This window comes from Ambystoma mexicanum, chromosome 5q (assembly GCF_040938575.1).
Source record: "Ambystoma mexicanum isolate Mex_15411 chromosome 5q, UKY_AmexF1_1, whole genome shotgun sequence".
Lineage (NCBI taxonomy): Eukaryota > Metazoa > Chordata > Amphibia > Caudata > Ambystomatidae > Ambystoma > Ambystoma mexicanum.
This window is the reverse complement of record NC_090933.1, coordinates 188,161,478-188,173,970: the sequence shown is the minus strand read 5'-3', so window position 1 is coordinate 188,173,970 and position 12,493 is coordinate 188,161,478.

Below are 12,493 nucleotides of genomic sequence, written 5' to 3'. Positions count from 1 at the left end.
AGGGAGGGTGCTTCAGAGGAGGGGTATAGGCAGATGGCTGGGGCCCCTGACACCAGTGTGGAAGAAGTCAGGCTTTCGGCTGGGGTGCAGAAGGGGGAGACTTCAGTAGGTGAATAGGAGGAGGCCTGGAATGCATACGCCAGCTTTATTAAGACAAAAAAACAATCTCATTCGAGGAGTGTAAACTAACCTTCAATATAGAGGATTCAGAACGCTTCAGAAACACCCAACTGCTGCACTGGGCTTCTCATCCACACATGTGGGAGTGGGCGACGATAACCGTTTCGGCCCTGGAGCTGACACTACAGGACAACGCTGGGGGGGAGGGTGTATATCTAGATTGTATAAGATCCTGGACATGGGCGACCCTGTAACGCACCTACCATATATGTTTTAATGGCAAGAGAACCTGGGCAGCCACATAGAAGACGAGGAGTGGTTGCGAATATGGGACATATGCTTAAATCTTCCCGGTGCGTTACGGACAGGGAATGCTCTTACAAATTTAGCTATAGGTGGTATTTTACCCCCTGAGAGACTACATCACATGGACAAAAGCTATTCCGCCCACTGCTGGCTGGGCTGCGGCACGGTGGGCACACTGTTCCATATGGTGTGGGTATGTCATAAGGTGGGTCTTTACTGGAAGGAAGTTCTGGCAAAGATAAAGGAGATGACTGGGTTGTATCTTCCGGCAGACCCACCAGTGGTAATCCTGGGGGACACGTGGGGAGGGGGGTGTTCCCCCTTAACTGGCTTACTGGCCACCTTGATTGGGCATCTCCTATTAGCAGCAAAACTGGTTATCGCTCAGAGTGGGAAAACGGTTGAGGGGCCTGCGATGCAGATGTGGCTGGTTAGGGTCTGGGACATATTGGTGGAGGACAAAATCACGGCACTATGCGAGGGACGCTATGCAAGGTATGGCTCAGTATGGGACCCGATTCATCGACTTTGCTGATAAATACCCTGCCATGGTTGCGAAACCCCCAATGTTGCAACACGTTTCCCCGCCGTGAGCTGGATTGAGATGAACTTGACTCTTGTCTGTGTTGGGTGGGATCCATCGAGTTCTGGGTAACCGGGGGCTGCCTCCCTAAAATTTCATTGTTACATTGTATTCAAATCTAAGCAAGTTTCTGTACTCACAACCTGTTGATTTAAATAAAAGATGTTTGAAAATGAGATCGTAGAGAAACCCAAAAGAAGAGTAGACAGTAATAGATCGGAGAGAGAGGTATTCCAGTTTAAAGGTACAAGAAGAGAGAAAGACCGAAAGCGACATTGGGCACAGGGAGGAGAAGGAACTACAAGACAGGAATGGAAGGCAGACTGAAGAGGATGTGAAGGAAGCTAAAGAGACAAGCGAGGAAAGATAGGGAGGGGCAAGACCATAAAGTGCAGACAAAAAAAAATCAAACTTAAGACTATTATGAAAAGAAAGCCATCCAAGTTGAACCAGAGAAGAGGAGATAGAATCACAAGGAGCCAATTGAACAAAGACACGAAGAGGCATGAAATACAGATTTGAGCGGAGCCAAGATAGAGTTAGGAAGTCCAAAAGTGCAGAAGAGCAGTAAAACAGTTGTGAAGAAATGAGAGCAGACACCAATAACTTTGTGGCTTTGAAAAGCATAAACATGATTTCCAGATGTTATAGAGATTAAATAGACAGGAGCGAGCAGTGGGTGAGATATGATGGGTGAAAAAGATCTGAATCAAGAAAAAGCCTAGATTACGAACTACTGATGAGATAGTTAGCGGAGCCGGAGGAAATGAAATAACAGAAGGTAAAGAAGTCGAGTTAGAGGGAAAGAAAATAACCTTCATTTTTGCAGCGTTAAGAACAAGAAAGTGATCAGACATCCATGATTGGTTAGCCAGTAAGCAAGCACAAAGTTTATGATGGATATCATCAGGAAAAATGTGGAAATGAAAGAAAGAGCTGTGTCTCATTAGCGTAAAATTGGTGCAAGAACCCAAAAGAAAAAAAATACCCCAGCTAGCGAAGAAGTGTAGAGAGAAAATAAAAGGACCAATGACCGAGCCTTGAGGACCACCAAAAGTAAGTGAATATGTTTCAGTAGAGACCCCAGACCAGGAAACTGAAAAAGTTCTCTGAGATAGATATGATTCGAACCAAGAGAGTGGGAACAGAAAAAACAAAAGATGAGAGAGCAGACAGCAAGAGTGTATGATCAACAGTATTGAACGCGGCACACAGATCAAGAAGTATAAGAAGGGAAGACTGTTTAGCACGGCGTGCGGATTGTAAAGAGGCAAGAACAGAAAGGAGGGCAGTCTCAGCGTATCCCGGGCAAAACCATGATTGGAAACAAGAAAGAATAGAATTTTGAGAGACAAAAGTAGAAAGTTGAGTATAGACTACACATTTGAGGATTTTATAGAGGTATGGAAGAAGTGAAATAGGACAGAAATTAGAAGCAGAAAAAACATCAGCGGAAGGTTTTTTCAAAATAAGAATAATAGTGGCATGCTTAAATAACGAAGGAAAGGCAGACGAAAGTAGGCAAGAATTCAATAGAATTGTAACATAAGAAACGAGTGAAGGATAGATTTTGGATACAAGTACAGATGGTATAGGATCCAAAGGAGAATAAGTAGGGTGGGCATGAGCAAGAAGACAAACAGTGTCTTCATTAGTGATAGGAGTGAAGTCCGAGAAAGTTACCTTAGAAGATTTGAAAAGAGACACAGAAGACGTAGAGTCAATAGAAGATATAACTGGGAGCAAAGTCCCGATCTGCCCTAAAACTATAAACTATACTACTGGGGTCTCCAGTGGAGGGGGTCTACCCCAAGACAGGGGCACGCGCCAAATTACTGACTCAGCTGCTTTTGGCAGTGCGCATCACCATTGCCCAAAGCTGGAACGCCCTGGAAATGATCCTATGGTGGGTTAAGGTGTGAGATGTGTTGGTCTCGGAGAGACTGACCGCAGCAAAGGAGGGGAAGCTTCATCAATTCCACTCGATCTGTTCACCCCTCTTGGAGTATGACTGTAAATACCCGGCCCTGACTTTTAAACCCTGTTTGGCTTGGCTATATCTGGGTCAGGAAGTGTACAGATGAAGAGGACAATCGGGGAGGAGTGCATTGGCGGGGGGTAGCTGGTGTAAATGGTAGGACATTTAACCTTTGTTTCACATGTGTTGTTACCTTCCATTGATGCAATTCTGTGATGTTATGCTCCAACTGTTTAATAATAAAAATCTGTTAAAATAAAGAAGACGTAGAGTCATGCTGAGTACGAAAAGACTCAATAGCTGATCAAAATGAAGAGACTTTAGTGGTAAAGTGCAAGATCTGTAGCAGTAAGAGTAGAATTAATTGAAGGATCTAGAATAGGAGAAGAGAGCAGTCGAGAAGAGGCATCAAGGATGAGAAGATTGTGAGTGAAGAAGATCAGAGAAATAAGATTGTTTAGTGGATAGAAGACAATTATCATACAAAGTATGATAAGATACGTAAGAAGTATAGTTTCCTGGGATCTTCAGTTTTAACCAACATCTTTCTAAGCGCTGAGGAATGCAGCGCATAGCACGAAGATACGGAGACAACCAGGGTTGAGGTGGTTTGTGTGAAGGATAAAATGGAGAAGAGGGATATAGTGAATCAAGAGACAGTGCAAGTGAAGAAGAAAGAGTAGAAGCAGCTTCATCTGCTGATAAGTTGGAGAATGAAGCTTGAGACTTGAGTTTAGAAGTTCTTGTAGAAGTAAAAAGCGTTGTGTTAAACTTACATAGATCACAACGTAAAAAAGTAGAAGAGGAGGAAGAAGTAATACAAGGAGAAACAACACAAGAAATTAGGATGAGAAGATGATGATCTGATAAATAGACCAGAAGAGAAGACACAGGGGATGCAGTTATAGATGATATAAATATAAGATCTAAACAAGAGCCCGATATATGGGAAGAAGGTGTAAAAAGAGGAATAAGGAAATAGTCAAGAAGGGAAGAGAGCTATAATTATCCCCAACTATATAAAAAAGCGGACCGTTTAATAACTTCAAACTACCATCATATATCCCTTCTGGATGCGGATGGGAAAATATTTGCAGCCTTGGTCTAAAAGATTTGGAAAGATGGGCTAAAGCTAAGGGCATACTCTCTAGACATCAGGTAGGATTTCGCAGAGGCCTCTCAACCTCTCTGAATGGCCTAGTCTTGAGTGCTGTGGGTCCCTTTCCAAGAGGCATGGATAGATTTGTCGCAAGCCTTTGACGCTATCAATAGGGAACGTCTCTGGAAAAAACAGAGGGCTTGGGGTATACCTGAAAACTTGTTTGTCATTGTCACCGAACTCCAAAGGGACTCAAAATTGCAAATTAAGTTAGACAGATCTGGTAAACTATCCTGCCCGAATAACAAAGATAGGGGGAGTAGGACAGGGGTGTATTATCGCCCCTTTTCTTTTCATTCTATATCTGTCTGATTTGGCTCAGTGGTTGGAGGAATCAGCGTTAGCTAGTCCAAAGATTGGCAAAACTAAATAAATTAGATAACTTACGACAATGATATTGTCTTATTGGATTACACACAAATAGGCCTACAGTCAATGCTCCCTGCACTCCAAAAATATGCTGAACTCAATGACTTGGGGGTTAATCTCCTTAAGTCAAAGACCTTGGTATTTAAACATCGATTGAAGGATACCAAGCTTTTGAGTTGGAGCATGGATGATCGGAGTATTCCTATTGCAAAAGTCGCCACCTATTTGGGAACAATAGTTAGACCCTTCCCAACTAAAGTCCATGTGGCAGACATCCTTGAGGCTAAAATCATGCAGTTCGGCTCACACATGAAAAAAATCTTAAATATGTTCTGCAAATTCTCTTATTAGGTATTTTGTTAGCAAAGTCATCCCTTTGTTGCTGTTTGGTTTTGATACCAATCTTTTGTCCCATTTGTTGGGATAGACTGGAGGGCAAGATACGGAAGTGTGTCCTCTGTTTGCCCAGCTCTGTGCCTATTGCTTGTGTAAGGTGCGAATTGGGTCTACAGTCGCTCGCGGCATGGATGGAGTGGAGGAGGATTTACCTATATAGGTTGATCTTGACCCCACTATCACTATATGAGGACGTGTCTTTTGCTCAACATAACTGTTCTAATCATTACTTAACAGCTCTTAAGACGCTGTGTACAAGAATCTTAAAGGAGGCCGACTGTACAGAAGAGACCTTGATTGACAATCCGATCCGACGAGTCAAGGAGTGTCTAAAAAGGTTGGACTGGATCAGAACTATAGCAGCCATGCGTTCTTCAAAGGTCTCCTCATCCTTAACTGCTATTGATAAACCGAGATCCGCTCTTCCTATGTATCTGAAGAAATTTCCCGATCCTTGGGTAATATCAGATTTCTTAAGACTTCCTTTGAACCTTTTGCCTACTCGTGAAATCCACCACATTAGGCAAAGAGATACATTCCTAATGATACTTGTGACTTATGCGAGGATGCAAGTTCACAATCTCTGAGGCATCTTATTGTTAATTGCACAGGCACATTAGGAATGAGAATGCAGCGCCTGTCCCGATTTGTCTCCCATGATTGGTGGTTGACTACAGAATGTTTCTGGGAAAAGGCAGCTTCTGGTAATGAAATTCTAAAATTGCTAAAGGAGTTGAATTTGGTTGGACTGTAAAGGTGATACGAGTGAAAAATCACTCAGAATGTTTTATGGTCTTATAATTATCCAAAAATCACTGTTTTAGGTGATGAGGAGGGATTAAGAATTTCTGGTGCAAATTTGTATATATCCTTGTCTTGTTTTACTGTTTTGTTTTTTGCTTAATTTATGCCTATTCTTTTTTAATGCTTTAATTCTTGTCTATCGGTAATTAGGCTCTATTTTATAATTGACATGTGATAAATGAATTGTATTTTTCCCAATTTTGTGAAAAGTCAATTTTGTTTGACTAAAAGACAATAAATTAATTTTACAACAATTAAAAATAAACACCCAATGTTTACAGCCCCCCGGCAAAGAATGCACTCAATTAACATCAGATGCTTCAAGTTTGTATTTTGTTTCCCTTTTTTATCCGTGGGCAAAATGCTACTCCCTTGTCAATGTGCTTGATGTAAATGCAACCTACTGTATTCTGTTTATGTTGCCAAATAAACAAAAGAAAAAAAAATGCCTAGTGTACTCGGGAAGTTATTTACACATCATGCATACCCTTAATTCTATAGTTATCTTCTCCCAATACAAGTTATCAAATGCAAAGGGAGAGAGTTGAACCTTAACATTGTAAAGCATTGCAGCCCCATGACAATACAATATTTAATATATCCCATCAGAATCAAATAAGGGTAGGGTTATAGAATATTCACTCAATGTAGACTTACCCTGAAGATATGAAGAACCTCGTGCTCCACCCCATCTGTTTGCTTTATCTATTTGTGAGTTAACATATGTGCAAAGCTCAATGCGCTCGTTCCAATACGATACTATTATTACCACATTCCTCAAAGATGTTCAAGTTATTGGTAATGTTAGCTTGTTTTATTTAAACAAGAAAAATTATTTTCAAACGTTTCAATACAATGGTTTTTCTACAATTGCCCAAATGTCTCAAAACAATGGTTTTTCTACAGTTGCCAACACGTATTTCGACCAATTTGGTCTTTTTCAAGGTAAAACTTTAACAGTGTCCAAGTTCATCCTAGTCAATCTAAAGTTTCTACACATAACAGCATGTCCATTCACCATTGTACAAAAAAGTTCAACATATGAAATGGAAATAATATCCATTCGAGGGGAGACAAAGGAAGGGGGTACAGAAGGCAAACTGATTACAGTAAGCCACATTAAGACAAAAAGGAAAAAGAGAAAGAAAGAAAAACAGTCATTAAAATAAAACCAATCTCAAATTCATAATTACATCCTAACATTAGTCCACCTGATATTGCTGATTGATAACATATTAGCATGACAAAGTTATTCTTGTCTATTAGGTATCATAATTTAATGAGACAAATCTTGACAAACTGATACGCGATTGAAGGCCTTAATAATTACCTATCAATGTCTAATCCCACATTGTTATGAAAACCATTCCAAAGATCGTTAATATGAAGTTCCTTCTTTTGGCACAATGCAAATCTGAATATTCTGAGCAACTGTTAACCCCTTAACTTGACATTAGCCCTAGGGTTCAATAACTATACTACTCTTAAGACATTAGTATAGCTGACATGCCTGAAAGCAGGATACCCATTAAACATCCCAAAAATACAAACTCATTTCACAAATAACCAGGATTACACCTTGCCCCGATTTCGCAATTGTGATCTCATTCCATAGCTTGTGTGAATATTGTGATTTCCTGAATTGGGAAACTCTACAAAATAATGTTAAAGAACACCAGTTAGAAGTAAAAATGGGCCCAGTAGTTCATTTGATCTATAAATTGTACTAGGATGTGTTTGCCTCCAGAATTACTCACCCTATATTTAGCTGAAGTAGCTGCCCTGAGTAGTAGAGCCTGATGGAATCATGAATTTGGACTTCAAACATTTCTCAAATATGAAGAAATGTTTCCACATTGGTAAATGTTGCCCTACAACGATACAGTTGCATTAAAATAATCTGATAAATTACAAGATGTCGCCATACTTGTCAGCTAAGCACTGACTAATGCTTAATTTCATGTGTTCTTACTAAGGTTTAATGTGCTTGACTTGTTCTATAACGGGTCCTTCCTCATTCCGAGGTCCCAACTGTAGTCTGGCCACCGTGAGCAAAATTTTGCGTGACGCACATCGTGACGGCCCCTGCCGGTGTGATCCATTTCTGAATTAGCATATTATTTGCAAAGCAGTGCACTGTCATTTTGAATACATCTCCTGCAATCATTTAAAAAGGGTTTTTTCTCGTTGATCATTAGTGTAAAACTCATGCATTCCGGAATCTTCCGAGAGCAATGAGGTACAAATAAACAGATTTGGTCCTTTTGTGAAACTAATGTAGTATCAATACATTGTTGTATCACTCTTATATGTAGGTCTAACACGATGCAAAACGCTGGAACTTAGCAAGGAGCATGAGATTAATGTATTCTTATAATTTTGTCTCTTTCACCTATTGGCTCATTGTGATGTTTTCTTTCAGGTGAAAGAAAGTGTACTGTAAATTATTGTCCCATTTTGACGAGGGACAATGCGCACAGTATGTGTCCAAATTGTGTACGATTTATTTTTACACTGATATTGGCCCATCACTGCCAACCATCCATAGAATGGGAATGTAGTGCATATACAAAAGTATAATGACAACGTTCAAGAAAATTAGGGAATTATGTGGGAATCTTTAGGACATGGTTGGAATAACTATTTGTCCATTAATAACATTATTAAATCTAAAACATATGTGGGTTTTAATAAAGACCGCCATTACAGCAAAATGTATTCATTTTATATTTCAGGTAGGTGGAAGACCACCCTTCATACCTATGTATGACCAGCGTCACTGAATGTTTATTACTATCTCCATATGAATGTATCAGCTTTAGTACCTGAAAGCAGGACGAGACTAAATACAGCAATTGTACTAAGAATCAATCAAATGGGGTACAACATGATACCTTAATTGGGTTAGGCCTACGTCTAAGAGTAACCCAGCAATGTATTGATACAACATTAGTTTCACAAAGGGACAAATCCATTTATCTGTAGCTCATTGATCTCGGAAGAGTCCGAAATGCATGAGTCCTACACTAATGATCGAGAAGAAGAAACACTTTTTAAATGATTGCAGGAGATGTGAGTAGATTCTTACCTGTAACTCCATTTCTCCAGCGTTGGTATCTTTCATGGATTCACATGCTGTGAATAGTTCCCGTTGTCAGGCTGGGAAAACCTTGGTAACATTAACCTAGCCTTTTCCTATGGAAAACCTTGACACCGAGTGTCCTATCAACATCTTTTTGGGTGCTTTTAGGCTGCACCAATAGGACGTCTAGTATAAATAGCCCCGCCCCTGCGGCTTCCCTTCATATTTTAACCTCTAAAAGTAGAGGAAAACAAAGCCAAGAGTTGCCTGCAGGGGTGGTCGGCGGGCGCATGTGAATCCATGAAAGATACCAATGCCGAGGAAATGGAGTGATAGGTAAGAAAATACTCCCTTCTCCAGCATTTGATCTTTCATGGATTCACATGCTGTGAATAGATTACATAGCAGTTTGACAACGTAGTGGTGCATGACAGGCAACCAAAACCCATGCCACCCGGTCACAGTAACCAACATAATGTAACCCATCCAACAATAAGCATGAGAAACAAACACCAGTAGAACAAACCAAATCCCGGAATCTGCAGAGCTTACCTTATTGGAACAGGCGTTGGAGGACCGCACTTCTCACCTGCACATCTTTCACATGTTGTTGCCCCAGACAGTGTCTGGTGAAGGTATGCGGCACCACCCAAGATGCTGCTTGGCAAATGTCACTGTGCGGTATGCCCACCCACAGCGCCGCTGACGACATTGTGGATCTTTTAGAATGGGCCTTAGGAGTGGCCCACAAAGGCTTGCCAGCCTTCCTACGGCAAAAAGAAATCGTAGAGGAGATCCAACGGGAAAGTCCTTGCTTAGAAATCGACTACCCCCTGTTGGAGCGGCCAAACGCCACAGACAGCTGCCCTGACTTCCTGAAGACTTGAGTCCAGTCAAGATAAAACTTTAACGCCCTCTTAACGTCCAAAGAATTCAACGCTTTCTCCGCAAGAGTGGTAGCCTTAGCAGAAAAAGTGGGCAAAGCAATTGTAGAGTTCTTGTGAAACTCTGACGGCACTTTAGGGATAACATGCGGATTAGTAGATAGGAAAACCTTGACCCTCATGAACTTCAGATACTGCGGGTCGATGACCAGAGCCTGAAGTTTAGAGACCATCCTGGCCGATGTAATAGCCACCAGAAAAGCGACCTTCCACGTGAGGAACTTCATTGTCGCCGTCGACATTGGTTCAAATGACGGCTTCATGAGAGCTGAGAATACCACATTGTGACTCCATACCGGAGCAAACCTCTTTTCCGGGGGAAATGTCCTGAACAGGCCCTTAAGGAAGTGTTTGACCAACCTGTCACTAAACAGAGGTGTAGAGCTGCGCCGTCTCGTGAACCTGGAGATGGTAGCCAGATGGACCTTGATCGAAGACAACGACATCCCCCCCCTTCGCCAGCAGCAGAAGATTCGGTAGAAGCTGAGCTGGTTACATCTGTAATGGCTGCAAGTCCGGTTGCTCTGCGCACCAGGCACAGAACCTAGTCCACTTTCGACAGTACGACACATTGGTAGATGGTGCCCTTGCCACAGCCAAGATCCGATGGCAATCCTGCGGGATCTGTAGATGTCCAAATTAGGAGTGGTCAGGAGCCATGCCGCAAGACTGAGGGATGCCGGGTTGTGATGCCACACCTTTCCGTCGTCCTGCGATAGCAGATCCAGCTCCGACCCCAGATGAAACGGGTCGTCCACAACGAGGTGAAGCAGATCCAAGAACCAAGTCTGGCGGGGTCAAAACGGGGATACCAGGATCACCTTGCACAGAAGCTTGCCCATCATCTGGATTGTTCTCTGGATCAGAGGAAACTCATACGCGTACAGGCCCGTCCATGGGAATGAGAACAAGCCACCCCTCGAGTCTGGATGAGCCACCCTGCTGGCAAAAAGTGGGCACTGCTTGATTTCCGGGCTGGCAAACAAGTGCATAGGTGGAGACCCCCATTTCTTGAAAATTGCGCCACCTAGGCTTCCTTCAGTTTCCATTTGTGCAACTGACCTGCATCCCTGCTGAGAGCATCAACCTGAACATTCTGCGCTCCTGGCAAATAGTAAGCAGTGATGGGAATCCTGTGAGCAATGGCCCAATGCCAGACCGTCTGAGCCTCACGGGACAGGAGCCGTGTGTGTGCGCCGCCCTGCTTGCGCAGGCAAAACATTGCGGTGGTGTTGTCTGTCAGAATGCGGACCACTGTACCCTGAACAAGAAGCAGAAAAGAATTCAGAGCCCAGTGCACTGCCTTCAATTCCAGAACGTTGATGTGTAACGATGCCTCCTTGAGATTCCATAAGCCCTGAACCAGAAACTAATCGATGTGCGGACCCCACCCCACCTGGGACGCGTCCGTCACGATGGTGTACCGGAAATTCAGCTCCACCAGGGGCATGCCCCTCACAATGTTGTCGGAGCGAGACCACCACCGCAGGGCCTGCGCCAAAGCCCCGGAGACTACCACCTTGTCGGACCAGGAACCGAGGCTCTGTGGCCACCTGGAGGCGAGAAACTCCTGCACTGGCCTCATGAACAGATGACAATTTGGGATGAGAGGGATGCAGGACACCATGGACCGAGAAGAAACATGTAACCTCGGCCAGTGACCGACGTCCCTGTCCCCCATGAGGCCGCCCTTGAGATCAGCTTCTGTATTCTGTCGACCGACGGCTTCACCAGATTGAGCTGCGTGTGAAACTGAACGCCTGGATGGCGTCAGACAAGATTTGTCAAAGTTGAATGCAAAGCCCAGCCGGTCTGGTAATGATTGTCGCCTACCACAAACCATAGGAACTTGCTATGTTTGGGAAGCATCGGGATGTGGAAGTAGGCTTCCTCGAGGTCCAACTACGCCAAGAATTCTCCTGGCTGGCCCGAGCGTATGATGTCCTGCATCGTCAACATCTTGAACTTCAGTCGCTGCAGATTCTTGTTCAACGGCAGAAGGTCCAGAATAGGGTGCCACTTTATAATTGGCTTTTTTATTACAAAATACCGGGAGTATACCTCCTGTCCATGTTCCCACACCGGGACCGGTTCTATCGCCCCTTTTTGCAACATCAGATGCACCTTCTGCCGCAAGACTGATAGATGCAGCTGCAACACCTTCACTGGTGGAATAGGGAGTTGTGTGTGCTGAGTCTCCAATGAGTGGCCATAACGTACTGTATCCTGTACCCATCTGTCCATCGTAATTAAACACCACTTGTCGACATCGTCTGTCACCCTGCCCCCTAGTTGTCTGCCTACATGGCAGTCATTGCTGAGGCTTGTAGTGCTGGCCTCAGCTGGAACACCTCTTCCGCTGTGTTTGAAAGTCCTTGGTCCTCTGCGCGGACTGGAAAGAGTGTTGGAACTCTTGGGAAGAATAACTGGGGCGACCGTAGCCCCTGTTGCGGGAGCCCGCAAATCTGGCATTCCCTTGACGTTCCTCAAAATGCACGAAAGGGGCAAAAAGAGCGACCACTCTGCAGCGTTCCCAGTGATCTCACCGTATCACAGTCTTCCTTCATCCCTTTCAACGCCTTGTCAATTTTTGCCCCAAACAGCTGCTCCTCTTCACATGGCATATCTACCACTTGGTGTTGCACCTCAGGCCAGAAATCAGTACAACGCAGCCAGGCCTGCCTGCGGAGAACCATACCATTGTCAATCTGTTTGAACCCCGACTCGGACAGGTCCACCGCAATGTTAATAC